The following is a 25,156-nucleotide window of genomic DNA, read 5'->3' on the forward strand; positions in this document are numbered from 1 at the left end:
CCTCCTGCCTCGGCCTCCCAAAGTGCTGGGATTATAGGCATGAGTCACCATGCCTGGCCAGAAGAAGAAATTTTAAAGTGAAATCTAAGATGCCTTAACATAACATGTTAAGACAGACCATGGCCACAGGCCCTCCCACTCTAAGCTGCCAAATTCTCATGCAAATAGTTTCTGGGTAGGTTTCTAGGCCAATAATGAGTTCCTGTTATTTCACACCCTAGTCAGACTAATCTCTAATGCTTTTAATTATAAATGCTTAATTAAGTCTTTCTTTTTCTGGGAACTCAAAACTTAAGCTTCTGTCATTTCAAACATGAGCTAGTGTCCCATCTTGTCACATAATAAAAGGACACAAAAGAAGGTGGGAGATTTGGAACAAGAATGCAAAGAACACTAGGAATAAAGCGTCCTGACTTGCTAGTTCCCAGGTCAAGCCTTGTGAACTCATTATGGGACACCATTTACCACAGACAGGTTCTCTCTCTTATAACTGACATGATTAGAAACTGATTAAGCATCTCTACCAGAAAGGACAAATAGCATACCTTGGGATACCAGTACATACCTTGATATAATTAATAAGTTTGGAAAATATTTTTCCTTATATGAAAATGTTTGATTTAGACACAATCATTTCATTAAGGCTCAATGTAGTAGAACTCATTTTCCTAAAATATCTCTGTGGGTTAGGACAGGATTAGGCAAAATCATACCTATTGGACCCATAGAGTAACAGGGTCATGGACATGGGCTATGTCATTAAAGTTAAAAGGAAATACAAATTAAAGAATTCTAGAATGTAGAAAAGGGATACAGATGTTACTAACTTCTCTTCATCATGGAAAGAATCCTAGGGCATAGGAACCAAAGACTGGTCCTTAAAGAAACAGCTATCTGAGCAACACAGGGACTCAAATATTAATAATTCTTCATTTCATTCATTCTGAACTCATCAAGGGGAATAGTCTGTTAGAGTAAATCTCAGTTTAGAACTGACTGTTTATTTTAAACAAGTTTGGGTTTTAAAGTGAATCAGCAACTTATTTTCATTTTACTTTGAAAGGTTTTTTCTGACATCAAGAAGAAAGGAAAAGGCAGTCTAGCTACCTTCTTTATGTGCCTTCCTTTTATAACATGATAACAAAACTTCATTCCTTGTCCTGAGGCAGTAGTGTCTTTGGTTCATAACAGTAGGTTTATAATAAATATCTCCTGTTTTACATGGCCAGAGGTAGGAACAAACTACAGTGGCTCATGAAACTGAAAGGAGGGCAATGCAGCTGGGACATAATGGAAAAGGGGAAAAAGTGCTAAGAAACATGGCTGTAGACGGGGCTTTTATAGGTCTCCATGGCAGGGAGCTTGAATTTGATTCCAATTACAATGGGACAGATGATAGGATTTAACATACATTTTAAAAATATTATGCTGTAGAAAATGAATTAAAAAAAACAAAAGTGGAAACAAGGAGTCCTGGTGGGAGACTTTCTCCAAGAGGGAGATGATGGTTGTCTAGAGTCAGGTATCTGGAGTGGAAAGAAGCAAATGGAAAGAAGTAGATGGAGTTAATATTAGGAGATGATGAAGCAAAAGGAAGAATCAAGAATTGTAATAAAAAGAAGTTTTTAATAAGTTTGTAGCTTTACTCAGTGAATGACAATGCCATTAATAGAAATGGGGAAGGATGGGACAGAAAGTGTTGTGGTTTTAATTTTAAATTTTGGCAGGCAAGGGGAGGTTAGTGGAGAAAGGTCAGGAGTTCTTTTATAGACATGTTAAGTTTGAGAAGCCTATTAGACTTCCAAATTGAGAAGTCAAGTTGGCAGGTGGATATATGGAGTTTGGCGTTCAGGGGAGAGATCTATGGTAAAGCATTTAAAGTACAAACTGTCTAGCACTCAGGTGGGAGGAAAATTATAAACATCGAAAACCTCAGGAGGGGATCCAGTAACATCAAAGGATAGAAGTGGATATGTGCATATTATAAGCATCTAAATAAACAAAAAACTGAATACAACCCTTTTGTAGTTGCTATGTACAAATAATTCTGAAATTCATCTTAAAAGGGAGGGGGGAGTTGTGAAAATTAGTCACTTGTTTTAAAAAAGAGTGTTGCCTCCAGTATCCTTCTTATGTATATCTAGTCATTTTCATTGGCTAAGATGCTTAATCTTTAACAACAAGTACTCCTTAAGTAAATGTTTGTGCAGGGCTAAATTTCTAGGTCAAAATTCATAATCTGGTACAGTTGTTTATCACGCGGAGGGGCAAAATACAAAATGTTACAGAGAATCTATGTTAAATTGTCAAAGTTCTTCAGTATCTTTATAAAAGAAAGTCCATTGTACAGTAAGAATACCAGAAAATATTTACGCTGTATTGGTTGATACTAGATGTTTGGAATTTTACAATACTAACTTAATTCATCTTCACAATCCTGCAGAGTGAAAACTATTATTATCTCAATTTTACAGAAAAGAAAACCAAGGCACAGATAAGTTAATTGCCCAAAGTCATACTGCCTGGGTATAGCTGAGCATAGAGGGTCTATCTCTTGAGTATAAACTTTGAAATATTATGCCCCTCTGTTTCTCATAAGTAAAACAGTCTCACTTGATCTAGCAGTGAAAAATCTAGCTCGCTTGCTTAGGTTACAAAGAAAACCCATTGACTTGACCTATTTTATTTTTTAAGTGGTATAATATTAAGTATGGAGGCTAGGACGTAAGTATGCACATGGCAGAGTCAGAGGAAAAGGAATATGTTCCTTTAACTGGCAGTTTTCTTTCCTTCCCCTTCTGGGTATTTGTATTCATTTTGATGAGATTCCAATTTTGATTTTAAACAATTGCATCTTTTAAAATGGAAAAAGCAAAGATTTTATGATTACCACCTTTTCCTTTTTGTTGATAAACAGTGTAGGAGGAAAGAATAATATCCAAAGTTCTTCTTTTAGAATCTGAAAATTTTAGGACTAGAAAGGCTTATGAGAGATCATATAGTATATATAACCCTTCAATTCACAGATGAGAAAAATCTAAGGAGAGAGAAACTGGATCAGATGATTAAAATGTCTTTCTGTGTTATTATACTTTCCACCACAAGTAAGAAATACAACTTGAGTTCCCTTGGTTTGGTTTTTCTATAGCTGAAATTCAAAAGACAACAACAAAGTTTCCTTTATTCAGCAAACACCTGAGGACACAAAAGAAGGCAAAGTTGGAAAATTACTAACTGAAATAACAGCATGAAGTACAATGATCCCCAAATGCCAGTTCATAACAAAGTTTTCAGTGGTCAACAGCAAAATGAGGAAAAGAACATGATAAGTTTTTCAGGAAGATAAATGTATTCCATTTAAATGACTGTCCTTTACTGTGTAATTATGACATCCCTACTACTTTGGTGCTAAAATAGTCCTTTCTCTTATCCTTGTCTAGGACAGAGAAAAACACTAGAAATATGTCAGCACTCCATAACCCCATTGCATTAGTAATTTGCTGCTGTGTAACCAATTACCCTAAAGCCTAGCTGCTTAAAATAAACATGTATTATCTCGCACAGTTTCTAAAGGGCAGGAATCCAGGAGCAGCTTATCTGGGTAGTTCTGGCTCTCCTGAGGTGAGGTTAGTCCATATGTTGTCTGGGGCTACAGTCACCTGAAGGCCTGAGAAGGCTGAAGGATCTGTTTCCAAGATGGCTAACTCCTGTAACTGTTGGCAGAAGGCCTGAGTTCCTCACATTCTGTTGGCTTAGAGGTCTCTTCTATGGAGACCATACTGGTCTCTCCACAGGGCTGCTCATGACACAGAAGTTGGCTTCACAACAGTGAGTGACCCAAGAGAATGAAAGTATCCATGACAGAAGCCACAAGGTTTTTTACAACTTAAATTTCAAAAGTGATATGCCATCAATTCTGCCATATTCTACTGCTCACAAAGATCAGTACACAATGTAGGGACTATACCAGGGTGTGAATAGCAAAAGGCAGGGATTGCTGAGGACCATCTTAAAGACTGGCTACCACAATTTTATTTTTTAACTATTTTAGTTGTCCATGAAGTCAAAAGTCCAGAAACCACTGTTGTAGTAGGAAGCACATAAAAATAAAGTTAAAAGAATATTGTTGTAGTTATAACTAAAACACTAACAAGTGGTGAATAAGTCACTTAATTTTCTAGGCTTCAGTTTCTATAGAAAATAAGGGGGTTAGCCTTGATAGTCTCTTAGACCTTTCTTGCTAACATGTTATAATTCTACACTAGAGATGATGATGATGACGACGACAACAATGACAACAATGATGACGATAATTTGATAACTTGCCTAAGGTTACTAAAAGGTAGAGCTGAAATTTGAACTCACACAGCTAGACTGCAAAGCCCATGCTAGCTCAACCTTGGGAAATAACTGAAAATGAGAGGTAGTAAAGAAGACTAAGTCAAATAACATCTTGCTGCCTTACTGTTCAGTAATTGTAAAATGGAAAGAATAATCCTATCCCTAATAAGCACTTCATGAATACTAATTAACTGTTTTCTTTATTATTATTGACTTAGCGCATTCCTACATTGTAATGGCCCATTTTGAGACACTGTCTTCATATCAGCTTATAATACAATAATCTTTTATGTAAAGTGAAATTTTCATTGTAAAATCATTATGCTTACTACACTGTTATGGTATCACTTTCAGATAAATTTGGTAGAGAAATGATAAGCTCATTAATATCCGTAGTCATGGAAACCTTCTGTACACATGTGGGTGAAGATGGAAGGGTAGTAATTTACCTTTTTTCTTTCTTCTTTCTTCTAAGAACCACTTTTAATTTCCCAGGGAAACTTTAAAATGGCTTAGTACAAATAAATAAACAAAAGACCATACTGTAATGGTTTAAAATTCTTCATTATTCTCCCTAGTTAAAAATAATAATAACATACATATGCTAGTTGGCAACATATTTGGGATAATTTCAGTTGTCTTTTTTCTAGACTTCCTCTGAATTTACTCTCAGTCTCTCAAATACTAACCCTTTTCTTCACCGAATCAGAAGCCACTCAAGTGGAGGAACTTGCAAGAGACATAGAAAGCCCCCAGCCTTGTGACTGCCCAGTACTCAGTAAAGGCAACCCTAAGGCATGAAAGCTAGGCCAGAGGTCAGTCAAAAAGAATGATGCTAAATTTCTTGAAAACCTTGCCGGAAGATGAACATGAAAAGTAGAGGGCAGAATAACATTGCCAAATCTGCTCTCCATTTTAGGAACTCAAGACAAGTCAAAAGTCATTTTGGGAATAGTAGACAATGTTTCCATTGTTTTTAACTAATATAGTAGAAAAAGCATTTAAGGTTTAGGCATTCAAGAGTGACAATTGTCTTCCAGACAGTTGGAAAGGACTTGAAAAAACATTCATTGGGATAAATGGAATGTGCCTTGGCTTCTGTGGTCAAAATTTCTGGGACTCAGCTGAAACAAGATTCTGGCTTAAGACTTATATGGTTTTCATCACCCCATAAACATTAACATTATTGATGCAGATCTGTCACTTGAAATATTTTACCCATATCCTCCACTGCAAGGAATTTTCTTTTTACCCATTCATCTCTAGTGACAAATTTGTGGCACTTACAAATTTAAAAGGCTGTCAAAATCTAATAATGAAATCTTGGGGGGAGTCACATGGGGCACAGATCAGAAAGAACCAAAATTAATTTTAGCTGATTTACTACATAGGTTAGGGGTCACAATGAGGCAGGTTTCTCTCTACAATGTGAGATCTACAAAAGCAATACCTTCCCAGAGGAAAAGAAAAAGTAGAAAAGGAATTAGTGCTAGTCCAGCCATGGAACAAAGAAACACATTAAAGAAACCAGTGTACAGACAACCTAGAAAACCGCATGTTGTCAGTGACTTAAACCATGCCAGGGTCCACAGTTGTTTTAATAATGGCTATTACTAAGAGTAGACATGCTTTTCAACTACTGACAACTCACCTATGAAACTTTTCCATCTCCAGTAGGGACTGAATTCTTTAACTTTTTCCCAGTAAATTTCAACAAAAATGGAAAGATGCTTTAAAAAGAAAAAAGGCCAGGGATTTTTTTTTTTTTTCTTCCCCATTGCCAAATCCTATATGATGTACCGGCTACTAGAGAAAGTTCAATGGCTAGGAGCAGATATCTACCTCAAGGCCTCAGAATTAAGTGTCTTGAGGAAGAAAAGTCAGAAGGAAGAAGTTGTAGGCTGACATATTCCTGACAGGAACACAGTTGAGGAGGGAGCTCGTAAGTCAGACAGAATCCCTAGAGAGATCTGGCTTGAGATATGTATTAATATGAGACCATAAGATCTAAGGAATTAATTCAAAGTCAGAATATAAAACAGTTGCCTCCTAAGAGAGGTAAGAGTTAACATGCCAATGACTGATTCGCAACAGGCTGACTTCACACAGTGTGCCATGAGAACAGTAGGTTAAGATAATCCATCCTGATAGAAAGCTGAGGTGGTCAATCAGGTCCCTGCTTCATAATGTCTCCAATGCTGGAACTGCAAGTCTTGAGACTCCAGTTCCCATTATCATGACTGGGAAAGAGCTGGTGTCCCCCAGCCATGAATGCACTAAGGCAAAAACTCTGCCACACCCTACCATAATTGAATCTTCCTAATTCTTCCCTAATCATTAAGCCTAAAATTCTCATGGTCTAAGGACTGGGAATCCTTTTCCCAAATCTGAGTAGTGTGAAATCTGGTCATTTAAACTTCTTGTATACAGTCCCCAAATGCAAATGGCAAAAAGTAGCAGTCCTCTTTTTGGCACCAGGGATTGGTTTCATGGAAGACAATTTTTCCACAGAATGGGGGATACGGTGGAGTGTGTGCTGGGGGAAGGGGGGCTGCAGAGCTCAGGTGGTGATGCGCAGTCCATTTCCTAACAGGCCATAGATCAGTACCAGGCAGCGGCCCCGGGATTGAGAACCACAGGCTAAAAGAGCAAGAGATCCTGTTCAAAAGGCCCGGTAAATACGCTGGTCAGGTCATCAAGTCTTACTTGCCGTATACCCTTCTCTTAGTTTCCTAAGGTTGCTACAATAAATTACCACAAAGTGGGTGTCTTCAAACAATAGAGATTTATCCTCTCAGACTTGTGGAGCCTAGAAGTCTGAAATCAAGACATCAGTAGTCGATTCCTTCTGAAGGCTCTGAGACAATCTGTTCCACGCCTCTCTCCCAGCTTCTGATGTTGCTGGCAATCCTTGGTATTTCTTGGCTTGCAGCTGTATCACTCTAATTTCTGTCTCCATCTTCACACGGTGTTCTCTCTCTGTGTGTCTGTTTTCTCTTCTTATAAGGATACTAGTCACTTGATTAGGACCCACCCTAATCCATTGTAGCCTCATCTTAACTAATTACATCAGCAAAGACTATTTCCACATAAGGTGACATTTTGAGGTTCTGGGTAGACATGAATTTTGCAGGGATACTATTTGACCAGTATTCACCCCAAACTCACTGCAAGAAGTATCTAACATATTTATTCCACCTACATAGCCAAATATTTATTCCATCTTCCCCCACCAAAGAGGAAAAAAATTATAGTTTTCTTCACTAAGAAGACTGGAAAGAGCCCAGGGAAAAAGTCCTCTGAAATCAGCCATGTAGACATTTTCCATTTTAAGAATAGGATCTGGAGATTCTAACAGAGTAAAGACTACTAATGAAACAAACCATACCTAGGTTGGTGCAAAAGTAATTATGGTTTCAGACCATGAATTTTAAATCATTATAACTAGGTTCAAACACATCTTTATTAATCAAAATAGGAACCATTACAATCCACACATTGTTGCCAATGAGAAATAAGTTTGTTTATTCCTGTAGTGTAAAAGTCGGTGCTTTGGGATTCAAGGAACTCTTGGAAAGCATTTTCTGTATCCTGCTGGTTGTGGATGTATTTTACCTGCAAAAAGTCAAGATGCTTGAAGAAGTGGTAGTAGGTTGGCTGGCAAGAAGTCAGATGAATATGTTGGATAAGGCAAAACTTTGTAGCCCAATTCATTCAACTTTGGAAGCATTGGTCGTGTCACGTGCAGTTGGACATTGTCATGGAGAAGAATTGGGCCCTTTCTGTTGACCAATGCCGGCTGCAGGCATTGCAGTTTTTGGTGCATCTCATCTATTTGCTGAGCATACTTCTCAGATGTAATGGTTTCGCCGGGATTGAGAAAGCTGTAGTGGATCAGACTGGCAGCAGACCACCAAACAGTGACCGTGATCTTTTTCTGGTGCAAGTTTGGCTTTGGGAAGTGCTTTGAAGCTTCTTCTCAGTCCATCACTGAGTGGTAGTCACTGGTTGTTGTATAAAATCCATCACTGACCTGGTTGTCACCAGTTGTCGTATAAAATCCACTTTTTGTCGCATGTCACAATCTGATTGGGAAATGGTTTGCTGTGGTTGCATATAAGAAGAGAAGATGACACTTCAAAACAACAATATTTTTTGATTTTCGGTCAACTCAGGAGGCACCCACTTACGGAACTTTTTCACCTTTCCCATTTGCTTCAAATGCCGAACGACTATAGAATGGTCAACATTGAGTTCCTCAGCAACTTCTCGTGTAGTTGTAAGAGGATCAACTTCGATGATTGCTCTCAATTGGTTGTTGTCAACTTCTGATGGCTGGCCACTGCCAGCCTCATCTTCAGCGTTCCTCATCTTCAAGGCTCTCGTCTCCTTTGCAAAACTTCTTGAATCACCACCACACTGTACGTTCGTTAGAAGTCCCTGGGCCAAATGTGTTATTGATGTTGCGAGTTGTCTCCACTGCTTTACAACCCATTTTGAACTCAAAAAAGAAAATTGCCTGAATTTGCTTTTTGTCTAACATCATTTCCATAGTCTAAAATAAATATAAACAGTAAGTAATAAGTCCTTAACAAAAAAAATAAAGTGAGAAATGTACATTAAAATGATATATAACATAACCACATTTATTTAAGAATGTATTCCAATATCAAACAACAAATTTCAACAATGCTAAAACCTCAGTTACTTTTGCACCAACCTAATACATACAGCAAAGTTCCATTCGGCATTGTATGGCTATATTCTTAAGTAGGAAGGGACAATCAAGGCTCTCATAGGAAGCTGAAAAAGTCTCCATCCTGAGAAATATCAAGATATTTAATGGAAAACAAAAATTAAAAACAACTGGAAGAAACAGAGATAGAGGAGAAATCCTTCTAGTTTGTATTCTTAAAAAAATTAAATAAAATTTGTAGCTAAAAAAATGAACAAAAATATAAGAACATAATACCATAAAAGGGGATTAAAGATCAAGAAAGTATATTTTAGAAATTAAAAATATGACTACCAAAATGAAATATTCAAAATGATCAGAAGATAAAGTAGAGGAGCTTTCCCAGAACAACAACAATAACACAAATCAAGAGCTGAAAAATTCAGAAAAAAGATAAGAGATAAAGATGTTCCACCTAACAGGTACAATATCCAACTTAGTGGAATTAGAGAGAGAGAAAGCAGAGGGCAAGAAATCAAATATACAGCAAAAGATAATATTCCAAAAGTAAAGAACATCTTTAAATTACAAGGGTACAAGTGTACCCCATGAATGGAAAAAGAGAAGCACCTAAGCATATAAAGGAAGAAGGGTGGAGGGGGAAACCTTCCAGAAATTCAAAAAACAGGTCACCCTCACAGGAATGAGAATCAGATCACCATCAATACCACTGAGTGGTAGAAGATAATAGAATGGAAATAATAAAATTGCTAAGGAAAAATTACTTTCAATCTAAAATTCTACATCCAGTAAAACTATTATTCAAGCATGAGAACAAAATACCTTTTCGACATGCACGGACTGAGAACATTTACTGCCTACACACCTCCAAAATCACCCATCAGTGTTAGGGTTTTACTTGCTTACTTACTCTTTTTTTCTAATTTTCCATGTTTTACTAGTGTAACAAATGTCTTGTGTTTGCTTTATAACTATCCTTCTTAAAGAGTTTAAAGCAGAGATCACTGTGACTTTCCTCCTTTTCTCATCACTTGTAAAGAAATACTTTTAAAATGGTATATTACATTTCCTAAGTGGGACTCATACAAAGAGTTAAGTGATTTAACCCTCATGAGAATACTACAAATTTTAGAGCACATACAGATTTAGAACACATATATTTTTTATTCCATATAAAAGCCAATTTTATCCCTCTAATAGGAATCCCCAAAATTGGTTTCTTTTGTCAAAAGAAAACCAAAAGGCAAAACAGAACACATATTTGAGAAAATAGGTATTAGGCATATAAAACTAGGAAAGTTGTATATTAACCTACTTAACAGAGAGCTTTGTTTTTATACACTTAGATATTTATTATAGGGGTTATATTTCTGAATATTCCATGTAATAGGAGCTGAATATATCTGAATTACATGTTTGAAGATAATATAATTTTATATAAGAAATAGGTATGTTATTCCTTGAAACAGAAAATAATATTTATATCAAGTTTCCATGGTAAACACTAGTATTTCCTTTCCATATCTTAACATACAACATACAATTATAAATTAAAAGTAAAATAACATGGTTTATTGTTTAATACGAGTATTCAAGGATAATTTAATTTTTATTTAATAATTTATCATTTATAAGAATATTAAAGAATAATACCAGGAACTTTATCTCCCTCCATTTGTGACATGCAAAAACAAGAAAAACAATTGTTACTGAGGCCTCTTTTCAATAATATAATGTTATTATTGGTTAAAGACTTCTAGTGATGTTAAAATATAATCATTAAGCATATAACTTAGCTATTAATATTAAGAGCACAGATTTCAAATCCAGGTAGACTTACCTTAGCATCTTGGTTCTACAATTAACAGATTATTAACCTCTTTGAACTTCAGTTGTTTTATCTTTACAATGGGGGAAATAACAGCACCTAGCTCTATGGAGTTGCAAGAATTAGAATAATTAAGGTAAATTTTATTATAAACCAACTACTACATAAGGGCTCAACAAATGCTAATGTTAAGATCAACACCACCATCACTACCATTATCCAATGCTGAGTGAGGAAAAAAAAAACAAAAACAAAACCTGGAGTAGACCATTCTACTATTATGAGAACAGTATTGGGCATTAGGCACAGCAGCTGGAAAAATAAAACATTTGCATCTCAGAGGCCTGGAAGGTTACATAAATGTATGAACGAGGTAAGTATAAGAAAGATGGGTAGGGGCTCTGGCAAACTTGAGAGGCTAGAGACCTCTCCTAATGGCATTCAAATTTAAATTATTTAAAAATTTTAAGTGCCAGCCAAGTAAAATCCCCTCCAGGTGGAATAAGGTCTGCAGGTACCATTTTTTACCTCCTGTACTAGGACTATTATCCAAGCTACCCTGAAAGAAATCAGAAAACAAGATTCCTCTGTTCCAATGTGTCACTACTGTTTTTTTTCTAGATTTCTCATTTACTAAGTCCTTTCTTCTTCCAAAGAAAAAAAGCTACATGTTTTAATTATAGCAAATTAGGAAAGTATACAAATACATAAAGACAAGAAGAAAATAACATGTACAATCTTATCACCCAGAGGGAACTCATTTTAACTTTTAGAGATTTTTCCTAGGTGTATATTTTCCTCTGTAATACCAATATGAATCCAGCTTTTAAATATCTGAATATTTTGTTTTCACATTTTATTAAAGATTCTTTGGAAGCTTAATTTTAAATGATTGTAGATTATTCAATTATATGGATACACTTTAATGTTTTTTTTAACTGAATAGTTTCTTTGCTTTTCTAGCTTTCAATTATTATAGGTAACACTGTAAGAACATATTTATGCATAACATTTAAAACTTAACTTGCTTCGTTAGGACATAATGCCCAATGTTCTCATTATGTGGTCAAAACAAAGAAGGACATTTTAAGGACCTTGACATACACTGTCAATCTGCACATTTGAAACAATCAGTTTACACAAAATTGTTCCTTATACAACACCAATATGGGAAAAATGAATTCAAACTCTTATTTAAAAAGTAATTTTGATTCTGAAATCAATGCCACTATACTTCAAAGTTGCAGTATTTTTACCTGACATGGGAGAATTGCTTGAGGCCAGGAGTTTAAGACCAGCCTGGGCGACATAGAAAAACCTCATCTCTACAAAAAAATTCAAAAATTAGCGAAGCATGGTAGCGTCTGCCTGTTATCCCAGCTACTCAGGAGCCTGAGGTGGAAGGATCGTTTCAGCCCAGGAGTTTGAGGTTACCGTGAGCTATGACTGTGCCACTGCACTCCAGCCTGGGCAACAGAGTCAGACCCCATCTCTTAAAAAAAAAAAAAAGGTTATATTACGTTTTACTAATAATGCATTGTAAAGTTGTATAGATCCTCTGAAATCCTATAATTAATACAAATGGATATATATGACTTCATTTCAATTATCTAAGTTGTTGGGGAACAAAACAAAGGTGGGATATTAAAATCCAGGGATAATATTAAGACTATCATTTTGGCCAATATTTTCAACCGACTTCAACCCTAAATTTCTCTTTCTCAGAGCTATAAGAATAAAAATTAAAACACTGTATCTAACAGCAACATTCTCAGAGAGCATACTGTGCAGCATTAGCTTACACTCTTGTGAATATACTACAGAAAGTAGTCTAGCTACCTAAAACAGCCAGCTACAATGAACACAAACTAGGTAACCATCCTAAGTCAGCTACTTCAATTGAACTTCAGCTGTGTGAACTGAGATGGCAAAGATCAGGGCTTCATAATTGTAATCAGGATCTATAGTGATTATCTGTTGCACCTCTGTCTTAAGAAAAGTGAAACCAGGTATCACATATAGATAGATATTCAGGGTTAATGGCCCCATGTAACACAACAAATAATACCCAAACACTTGGAAGTGAAACCAGATTTTTACATTTCCCAACAGATGGCATGAGACCACCAAAAAAAGCACAACAGGCCTAGGATACTAAATTTTCCTATTAATCTCATGAGAGTGTTATATGGAAATCAAATACAAGAACAACTGGGCACTTGAAAAATTAAAGGTCATTATCACCAAATAATTTTACAAATTGGCACATTTTGAAGCATTAATTGTCAGTTAGGTATAACAAGAAGATACTGAATTCAAAGTTCCTTAAGGGCAGGGATCATGTACTTCATGATTCCCATAGTTTATAGCACATTGCCCTTGAAATTGCAGGTATAATATAATTATTTGTTGAGTCAATGAATAAATAATGTTCACAAACTATATTTGTGTAGTACCATATGTAAAATATTTTTCACATAATGAATGAATCTATAGCTCTAATCTATAGTTCTAGCAACAAAAATCTTGGATCTCCCTACTAGAAAAAAAGTTATAATATTCTTAAATGTTGAGGGCTCTCTGTAACATTAGTTGCAAATTAAGTTCTTCTCAATTAGCATTGTATCTTAAAATGAAGCACTTGTCCTAGTCCATTAGATCTTCAAGAGAGAGAACAAGAGAATGACTATATATGTCAATTAAAGCAATTACAGAAAGATGTTGGGATGAATATCCATCAAGTTAGTTTTAGAACACATAAGCAGCATCAGAGTTTTGAAGAAAAAAAGGCAAAAGTGCCCTATCTTGGCTGAGTACCACTATTAAATTCAGATGCCGGGTTCTATTTAGTTTGGACAGGTCCCAGCCACAGAACAAAGTCAGTCTGTCTTAGTACCATAACTGAATTCTACAAGTTAACAGCTTTTCATGAAAAGCTGCCATTTCAAAATGTCAATCAAATCTGAGCATAAGTGGGAACTCCTGCAGAAATAACCAGCTGCAGGTTTGAAAAACATTTTTTTCACTGAAAGTGGAAACACGAAAGATGTTTGAACGGGATCTCTTTTCATTCTTGTAACAGTAGACGGCCATTTTCACAACATCAAGGACAGAAAACAGAAGACAAAATTGCAAATAATGTCTTGAAAGGGCTATTTGCAGGGTGATGACTGATTCAAGTTACAAATGACAGAATTATTGGCAAATGGGAACTCATTAATATGAAATTGTTTGTTTCTCATTAACTGATCATAGTCTCAGACTATTTTTTTAATTGCGCTTGAATGATTATGCCATATAGAATGAAATGTAGCCTCAAGTTTTGACATTTATTTTCAACTTCTTTACAGAAATTGATGATGGTATCCCCTGACTTTATGGAGGGAAATTCACTAATTATGGTTTATGAACACATAAAAAAGAAATGTTATTTCACTTTCCAGAATACCAAAGATGATAAAAATACTGTGCATTACTATTGCACCTTTCTTCTATGAAAAAGTCCCTTGCAGGCAATTATGAAATAAAGTGAGACTAAATGGTAGAGTGATAAGCACTATATACCATGAGAGTTTTCATGGGAGAGAGCGTACTCACTCAGTGAGATGCACATCAGAAAATAAGACTCTGTAGAAGATTTGCCACTGTGCTGTAACTTTAGAGGCACCCAAAAGCAGAAAGATGAATCAGAAAATAGATTTTTAAAATTGTTCTGCAACTTTAAGAAAGTAATACAACACAAATATTCTCCAAACATTTTCTTTTTACATCACACTCTTAAACAAATCTTCTTGTCATTTTCTGGCAGTAATTAGGAGAATTTAAGTTCATAGAAATGATGACTCCTCTCAACACCAATGCAATTGTCTATGCAAAAGAGATATCAATGTTGATTTTCTTTTATAGAAATGAAAGGTAAAATCAAAACAGTACTTCAAAAGGCACTACCCATACTACAAAGGTTTTATTAAAATTTTGGGGGCTCCCACAGTTAACCACTTTTTATTTGTTTTGAAGACTTAGAGACTAGAGTTTTATTTATATATTTATTATATCCTATATCGTTGTTACTTACAAATGAAAACAAAAAATATTTAGAAATTAGACTCCCACCCCCAAACAAATGCTACAAACTGTTCAAACAAAAAGTGCTTTCGTATGCCATAGAATAATTTGGGGTTATTAGAATCTGTCCTTTCAAAAAATTTTTTTAAATTCATTTTCAGAAATTTGGACTTTTACTATGTTGTTCACCACACAAAAATTTGTCACATCTACCTGAACTGCAGATTTAATTTTAGTAGGTATAGTCTAATAATTTTTTTTTTTTTTTTTGAGACAGAGTCTCACTTTGTTGCCCAGGCTAGAGTGAGTGCCGTGGCGTCAGCCTAGCTCACAGCAACCTCAAACTCCTGGGCTTAAGCGATCCTACTGCCTCAGCCTCCCGAGTAGCTGGGACTACAGGCATGCGCCACCATGCCCAGCTAATTTTTTTTGTATATATTTTTAGTTGTCCATATAATTTATTTCTATTTTTAGTAGAGACAGGGTCTCGCTCTTGCTCAGGCTGGTCTCAACCTCCTGACCTCGAGCGATCCACCCACCTCGGCCTCCCAGAGTGCTAGGATTACAGGCGTGAGCCACCGTGCCCGGCCTTATAGTCTAATAATTAACATCCTTAACTCTTAGCCAAATTGTGACTCTGGTTTCGCACACCTTTATCTACTTGGGAATTTCTGTTGGGCTCATAATCAGCAATAGCAGAGCCCCCAAGTAAGCATCTAATAATATTTGTATTTAAAATTAATTAAGCAGTGATACAATAAATTTCAGCAATCTTCCTTAATCCTTCCCAAAGGGCCATAACTCATCTTTAGCTATATACCAATCACATTCTTCATTACAAAGAAAAATACTCTTCACCCTAATTTGAGTAAATGAATTTGGTTTTAATACATGTGTTTCCAAATATAGGATAGTTAAGTCTTGGCACAATGGTGTCTTTTGCTTTAAGAACTTTTCATCTAGTACTGCAGCATTCACAGATCTTTCTATGAGAATATCCGATATTTAGTTCTGAATGGTTTTAATTCTTATGTTCAAACAGCTGTATGAGGTTGTAGAGCTCATTAAAAAAAAATTGGTTGTGGTGGTGGGGGTGCACAAGTTGGTTACCAGTTGTCACCCAAAAATAACAGTTGCTTTTATTGGGGTATTACAAATGCAAATGGTTAATGTGGTATAAACTGTATGCTAGGTTTTAGTTAGAATGTCTAAAGCTATCACACAAGGCATTCGTCTGCATTCCCTGTTTATGGGAATGAAATATGTAGTCATTTGAAGTCCACAATATGTATACTGTGTTTGTAATAACTGCAGATTTTACAAGCACATTATTCTTTCCATTAGGATTAAAACCTCACCGAATAGCAATTTGTGAAAGAATTCTAGCAGGGCCCGGAGCCCAGAACTCTGACCTCTGATGAGATGCTTGGCAGCAACAAACTCTAGGTCTAGGCAAAACATCTGGTTTGAGTTAGACTTCCTGAAAAAATAGCCCCTGTACTGGGGAAACTGGTATTCACTCAGCTTTGTATATATACTTTGACTGACTTCAACACTGTTATAGAAAAAAAAAAAAAAGAAAAAGAAAAGAAAGACTCCACTAGAATGCTTGTCAATCATGACAGACTCCTTGGTGGCCCCTCCAGAGTTAAGCACTCTTACTAGCTAGAACAGTCTATTTCTCTCCATATCCCTTAAGTATTTTTTCCATGTTATAGCATACAGAATGTATAGTAATGTCAAAATAAGTTCAAGCTTGTTATTAACAAACAATATATTTTTAAAAATCACTCTAGGGGAGAAATCACCAGTTAAATTTAACTTCATTCAATTTACATATATGGAGGGGAAAAGGTAAAACAATAACATGTTGAGGATTCCTACAAATTTGTCAAATATTAAAGCTCAAAAAAATTAAAATATCTTCTATTTAATGTTCCTTTCTTCTAAAAATTACAAACTTAAATGTAGTAGCGATGTTTATTGGGAAGAGGTTCTTTCTGTTTTTGTTTTTAATCTTCACCGGAAATTTGATGGAAAACAATTCAGAAGTTATATATATATATAAATATATATACACACACACTCTACAGAAAAATGTTCTGGGTTAATATGCAAATATGAAACAATATGGAGATAAAACTTTGCTTAAAGGCTCTGTTTTTTTTCATCTTCTGATAAGCAGCTTTAGTAGGACAAATGTGGCAATTCATCTACTGCAATTAACACAAATCTCTAGTTCATTTTAAACCCATCAAAAGGTGCCTATTAAATTATTTCATATTCTTATATATATATATATATATATATATATATATATATATATATATATATATACACACAGTGTTTTGAAGCAGGGTTCTTATATATCAGATTGAAGATGGCCCCAAACTATGTATGAATGGTGCTACAAAAGGAAAGAGCAATATCTAGGTGAGCTAGTTGCTACAGCCAAAGGTTAATGTACTGCCCTTACAGAAGCATAAAGGCAGGTTATTCCAATGTGTTATTCCCTGCCTTGCCTGTGATTTAAGTTTCTAGCAAAATATATCTCAATATAAACCCAATATATCCCATTGTCAATGTGTACGATCAGGTCATATGGGATAATGATCAGGAGCATGATTCACTTTGAAGGACCTGGGACAGTTTTGTCAATCTTAGGTGGTGGCAAATTGCTGTTTTACTTTTCTATATATTATCTTGATTTAATTATTACCTTTGTTAGTAGAAGTGCAAACTCATTTAAATTTAGTCTTTTGAAAACAAAGTGTGGAACAGAATGCAGACTAATAGTTGTACATTTCTTTTGGTACAAATTTATTTTTCCACCCAGTGGCATTGTGAGGAACTCTATTGAATAGTAACATGTTATAAAACATCAATCTCATTCTCTAACAGGTATCAACAGTCTGGAAATCCCATTTTTACCATACTTTAGGGAGCAATTTAGGAATAATTTTGAATATTTACATTCTGCTCGCAAATTAAAAATAAAATCATATTGACCAAACTCAAGCCAGATTTTGCTCCAAGTTCCTCAGAGTTCTCATGATACAAATTTATTTGTCTACTTCTCACAAATAGCACAGTTTTTCATGTGTGTCAAGACTATTCAGAAAATTATAAACTTTGTACTATCTTATCATACAATTTTTAAAAAGAACATGTATACCACAAAGTCTTATTGTTTCTATTCTAATCTGAATCAACAAAATAGCCATGGAAAGTAAAAATTTTGATTCTCCAAATTCTGTCTCTTGAATCTCTAATTTTTATATATTTTAACATAAAGTTTTCATTTGCCAGTTTGGGGTAAATACCACGTAGCTCAAATTTACCACCTTTTTTCTCCACCTTCTTACAACCTCCTCTTGTAACACAACCCCTGTACACTTCTTAGTTCACTATAAACATTTTTTAAAAAGATATTCATTTTGACACAAAATAAAAGTTAATAACATGACAAACTCCTTTCATTTAATTTTTTTAGAGAATATATTGTGAAATTAAATGCAGATTAATACTAGTAAATTTCTATAAGGACACACTTACTCTTCCATTTCAAAACCAGGATAAAATAAATCTATTCATTTCGGAAAGAAGGCAGAGGCATATTTTAAAACTGTAAGAATGTATGCAGTGTTATCATACAACTGCTTTGCCTTAAACCTGATATAATAAATATATATATCTCAAATATAATAATCTTTATTTGAGCCAGAGCATAAACATAAATGTGCATGACTTGACACGTGTAGTTTTTCCATTTTGTCTGAGGATGGTAAAGAAGAAAGCTATTATCCCAATTCTGAAGGTCACTCTGACAAGAAAACCCTCTGAAGCAACAGGGGAGGGGATTCCTCTATCCTCCTCCTTATGATGGAAGTAGCAAGTAAACATTTTCTCCTGGACACAACTTTGGAATATATGAAGTTAAATCCTCTGAGCACAGATCAAAAAAGTTGAATATAACAATGAATAGTAACAACAACAAAAAAATAACAGTGGTGATTCTGTATTCTAGTAGTACTTTTACACTGGGATTGAACAGCAAATTTTCTTTCTAAAAGGCATAAAGAATATGTCATTGCTAACCCCATGCATTTTTGAAAGCTATCGCCACAAAGGCACATTTATAAAATAAGCCCCCACTTGTTAAAACTGTAACATTGCCACCATCACTAGAGTTTCACCTTAGTGACTTAAATAAATATACATAAAGTAATAAACACTATATGTTTTATAGACTTCTATGAACCAGGAGAAAAAAAAATCACCTTACTAAATAACCTCCTGGCAAATGCAAAAGAAAAACTAAATTTGGTTTGCGCATATTTTGAGTCCTCAGAATAAAAGAAGCAGTGGGGGAAACCTAATTTGTTTAACTGAAAGACTTTTGCTTATTTTCCACGTTGGCCTTTCTGGAAAGTAAGGGGGAAAAGTATTAAACAGGAAAGAATTAAAGAATTAGAGAAGGGCAATCAATATAATAAAAAATATTTGGGCAGATTAAAAGATGTCTTTTACATTTTATGTTTTAAGATGACCTTGATGCAAATCTTTCTACTGACTGAGGTTAGAGATTGAAAATAAACTCTGCAAGAATCAGATATGATGGCCTGCTATCTTAGGTGGTCAAAATCTCCAGCAAGTAAGTTACTACTTTGGTTTTCCTATCAATTAAGTGATGATAAAACTCTCCATGCTACTCCTGTCAGATGGCTGTCATATAAAATGTTTATTCAGAATTGAGAGAGAGAAAATATTAGTAGCTACTGTCATATGATTAACTTTTTAAAAAATATATTGTTTCAGAGTTGCTAATATACTAATGGGCATTTTTTAAAGTTTGAATATAATTTTCAAGTCATCACCTGGATGATATCAATAACAACAACACTTATTTTAAATAACCCCAAATTATATACAGTTGAGTAAATTTTAATTTGTTTTCATTTAAGGTCTTCTAAAGTTGAGGCCAGCATGCTGAAGAAAAATATTAAACTATCTATAACCCTGTGTCAACATATGATGCTACTGGGAATGGTAAGTGAATTAATTTTCCAAGGAAAATTAATTACTTATGACTTACAGTTGTAAAAGCAAACAACGTAACTCTGGATTAGGGCACATTTAATTTCTGTTTGTAGTAGCGATTAAATTAATTTCATTTAATTCATGGTATGTAATGGAAAGCAGAACAAAAATGAAATTCTAGACAATGACTGACATAGAAAAACGCATATATTTATGAAGCTGATCCAAAAATAAAGGTCATGGATATTAATCACTGGATAATAAACCTGTATTTTTAATGGTTCTATAATAATGGATTTTTAGCATCATTTCTGAGAAAGCATTACCAAATAGAAAAGGCTAACACAGAGAAACAGAATAGAAAATTGTAATAATATCCTGTAACATCTCCTAATACCCCCCTCCCCCCTAAAAAGGCCATTGGAGTAAGGATTTACACATCTTTTATTTATAACTGAATAATTTTTGTCCACATAGATTTGGAGCTGCTAAAATTAAATATAACATTAAATGATTAGGGATGAAGTTTTTAAGTTACAACTAAATATTCTTTCCCTAACACCCAAACAGTAAAGTGCTTTTAAAATGGATCATCTGTGATTCATTTGACTGAATTATGCACCTGAGTGCTACTAAGACAAGAGGTTTTGGTTACTAGGGCCCTAAGAATATATGCATAGCTGTGTATATGAAAATATTCACCTTTATACTCCATCCCTTCCTACTTTTGCCAATTAAGCCAGACATAATCTTTTAATATTGAGTCCCAACTTCATAGTACAGCTAATATTTTCAGACACAGACATAAATCTTGCCTTGATACTAACTGCAATTAAATAGTTTAAGGTAGCTATAAGAAATGTCATTCTCATGGCATATTTTATAAAAACCCACAAAACATTTCATACTCTAGTAATAACTAAGTATTAACTGTCACTAGCCACCTGGTGAAATCATTGATAGTCTAATTCCCTCTAACATTTGGGAGCATTTGGCTTTGAGAGCAAGAATTTTTGACATATACTTTTAAAATAAAATAAAATATATCTGTGACTTATACTTTTAGAAAAAAGTAGATGTGAGCTTCAGATGAAAAATATAGTATGAACACAATGCAAATAATGGGAATAAAAACTATATTCATACAAAATATACTGCTCTCCTTAAAATTTGACTTTTATAAATTTTAAACTAAATTATTCCCTTTCCTAGTCACACCTCCTATGACAAAAAAGCACTTACTATACACATATTCTGTCTTTTAAAATACATATTCATATAGAGAAAATTTACCAATTTATGTAATGCCTTTGAGATCAAAGAGAAAATTACAAAAAATACTCTAAAATCCATTATAATTTAAACCTATCAAACCAAGAAAAATTGTGACGTTTCTTTGGAGTTTATGAAAATAAAAATTTGTGGCACTGTAGTTTTTAAGAGGATTTTTCTGAAGTAACTCTGCAATGTGAAAAGATTAAGGAGAGAAACTTTTCCACTCCTAGAGAAGCTGTGACTTAAGCATGATTAGAAAACGTTTTTGCTTTATTTTGAAGAATAAAACTAAATGAAGCAACAGAAACTTCACCTTTCTGGCTTGTTTTTCTAAAACACAGGTTTACCCTTATTTCAAAATGGGCCTCACACAGCATAATCCAGATTGAAAAGCGGTCTGTTTATAAAATTGCCTAGATAAGTCTCTTTAGAGTAGGAGGCACATTCAGCTTTTTTTTTCAGCTAATAAAGCTACCCAGGAGGCTGAAACATCACCTTGGACTCTCAGAGAACTTTAACTTATTTCCTTTCATTCCTGGTTTCAAAATCATAACAGTGTTTTAAGGGGGGAGGAAAAAAAAAAAGACACACAAACAGAAAGCAAGCAAGCAACCATGTCTTTCTGCATCAGAAAATCTATCCTACTACCCACATCAGTGCTGCCTTACTACATGTGTGAAATCAGAACACAGAATGCTTTTCAGATTGGCAATAGAGTCTACAAAGAGAGGGAAGAGTTATACCAATACTCCCTCCTTAGAAAACACACAAAACATCCTTCACATTCTCTTAAGTTTGAAATGAATTTCAGAAGTCTCTTCCAGCATCTTTCTTTTATTACAACCCACATTCATACTTCAGTAGAATGACTACAGGGGAATCACTAATTTTTTATCTAAACTATGACGTTTTGGCAAACAATATACAACCAACTATAAATCCGCAACAAGTCTCAAATACTAAAGAGTTGGTAATTACATGATAAGAAACAGCTTGATTATGGAAGAGGCAAGGCAGGCTGTCAACAAACAAACAGCTGTTTCTTATTGCCAACCCGTACTAGATCGTGCATCCCAACAAACTGAGGAGTTTGTTTTTAAGCATTCTACCCTCTCCCATTCCCACCTCCAAAATACATTTTAAACATTAGATGAGTCAATTTAAACATTAGATGTAAACCACAACAGAAGAAACAGATATATAGGGATAAGAAGTAAAGCACTATAGACTTACAAAAAAAAAATTCTGTAGGTAATAATTAACAGAAGTTTAAAGTGTACTTTCCAGTTCAACTTCAAATGCCTCTTTTCCTATGCAACAAGTCCTGTCATTACTATTTATAAGATGCAGGCAATGGGGCTCCACTTCCTCATTCCTGGATTATGACCACAGCAATGCAGCCATTCTGATCTTTGTTCTGGAAGCTTTCCCCATTGGCTTCTTCTGTCCTCCCTTTCAACAGAAGGGAATGAACATGCTTATACCTGCCAGGTGTGAACTAAATGACCCAGAAGATCCCTTGTAACTTGAAATTAAATGAATATTTGATAAGATTAGCATGTGAATAAATAATAGGAATAAACGGGACCTTAACATAAAAGGTTAAAAAAAAAACCACTTAAGTAAATAGAATCTGGTTGTTTGATGGTCCCATCATGAAATGAAATCACTTTCACATCTGCACCTTCAGGCACTTCCATGTCTATTTTTTTCTTTTTCTTCTAATGCTCCTTCTATAAAGTATATAGGTACCCTTATCTTATTTTCCAATGAGGCATGAAGAAGTAAAATTACTTTCCCAAGGTGACATGGCATAAGTAGCTAAAGCAAGGTAAGGCCACAGCTCCCTTTGGTGTCCCAGGTTCTGTTCTTTCCATGGAATCACACCAGGTGCCAGGATGGTGCCAGTGAGACTGTGTATATGATTTTAGTTTAAGGCAGTCTCCCTGTCTATATTGGGATCTTTGCTTTTCAGGGAAATTTTCATTAAACACACCCTGAATTATAATTACTGACCGCAAGGATGGGCGTAGGTCAATGAACATAATTATGTGCCCCAGGTGTGACTAACCAAGTATGTTAATCTAGAATCCAAATTTTGTTTTACAAACTTAATGATAAACACGGAGTTTCTACACAAGAAGGCACCTCCTGGCTCACTGTCAACTGCAATGTTCCATTTTATTTATAATCATGCTCTTACCATCTAGCTGACTGGGCTGGATATCTTTGGTATTCTGCTGCCGTCACTGGGTCTGTGTTCAGTTACTGCTAACTTTGGTAGCAAGCCCATAAACTTGAATTTTGAAAAACCTCAAAAAGTTACTTAAATTTGTCAACACATATCCAAGTAGGTTTCAAATCGTAAACAAGGATTGGATCACTTTTTTAAAAGCCTGGTTGTATTTCACACCATATGAAGGAGGGCCTGAGTAAGGAACTGGAGAACAAACTACTTTGGGAGGCTGAGGCAGGAGGACCGCCTGAGTCTAGCAGTTTGAAGTTGCAATGAGGTATGATGCCGTCACCGCACTCTAGCCCAGGTGACAGAGGGAGACCCTGTCTCAGACAAACAAACAAACAAAAATAAACCAAAAAGGCAGGTCAGAGTAGGTTGCAAGGGAGTCAAAGAAAGAGGTACATAAGCAAGTGGACATAGCAGAAGGAAATGCTGAGGAAGGCAGTGAAGAAAGGAGGGCAGACTTGGAATTACAGCTTCTCTATTATTTAATATCTACGTTTTAAAAATAACTGTTATGTTCTGCATTGGTTTTTGGTGGACATTCAGAAGGGAGGGAGAAAGAGTAAGATTTTTTTAAAGCCAACTCCCAAGAATAAATCTCAATCTTTTAAAAAGTAGCAAAACTGTTACAAATGCAAATCTTCTTTTAACAAATTAAATGCTAGCTCACATAGTGTCAAACATAATGTCTCATGGAATGTCCAAAATATAGTTTTATTCTACTAGTGGAGATATCCAGAAGTTTGAGAGGCCCAACCTATATCATTAAAATGAAGTTTTTGCCTGCAATCCAATTTCTTTTAAAACTATATTTCTACCACAATCTGGGACTGTGGATGATCATTACTAATCACCGTGATTGAAGTAGTTCCAAAGTGGACACACTGTCACCAGAAATGACTGGTCATGACAGCTGAGGGGCAACCTAACCATGGGCCAGTGCTCCCTCCTACTCCACCCTGTTTAAGAAACCACAGGCCTGGACCTCCCTCCTCTACACTCTGCCTTTAAATTGCACAAATAATGTTTCTCCCAGCCTTTGCCACCTCTCCTAGGGAAGTACTATGAAGAAACAACCTAATGTGTAGAGTAAATTTAGAGCACTAAAGAGAAATGTGGGGTGCCACTCCAAAGCAGCAGAAATAAAATATAAAACTGATTGTTATCCTGACTTTAAAGGAGGCTTATAATATTCCAGATGTAAAATGCCTTAATTATTAATTAAATGCCTTACTGATTTCCAAGTCTTTCTGTCTGTAAATGATTGGTACTTGGCACATCTGGAAAATGAAGGGGTCTTTCAAAAATATTGCTGGGAAGATGACCTATTTTCACTCTCTCTCTAGGCAGGTTCACATCACCAGACGATGCTGGATATGGCTCCACTCCAAGGAAAACAACCTTTTCTTGGTCTTTCAATGGCTGTTTATGAGTATACAACAAGTGCTTTATACACGCTGTGAACTTGTTAGCTGGACTGGTCTTCTTTCAATCCCACTCCATAGTGCGTGTACTTCTGTGTGTTACACCTCCTCCTGTAACCAACCCCCACTTCCAAACAAACGTTTCTCAGAGACTCTTTTGCAAGAGATTGACTTTCCTTTCCACTGTGTATCTGCTTAAAAATTTATCCTAAAAAAGGGAAGAATAACAGGTACTTCACATTTCT

General features: G+C 35.1%; 1 protein-coding gene and 1 pseudogene across 2 annotated transcripts in view; both read right to left on the reverse strand.

Annotated features, from left to right (window-relative positions):
• Positions 1-25,156, reverse strand: part of SRBD1 (S1 RNA binding domain 1) — a 187,224-nt gene that overhangs the window by 35,784 nt on the left and 126,284 nt on the right. The gene's annotated exons all lie outside the window — the stretch shown is intronic.
• Positions 7,807-8,893, reverse strand: LOC123636877 (annotated as a pseudogene).

This window comes from Lemur catta, chromosome 4 (assembly GCF_020740605.2).
Source record: "Lemur catta isolate mLemCat1 chromosome 4, mLemCat1.pri, whole genome shotgun sequence".
Taxonomy (NCBI): Eukaryota; Metazoa; Chordata; class Mammalia; order Primates; family Lemuridae; genus Lemur; species Lemur catta.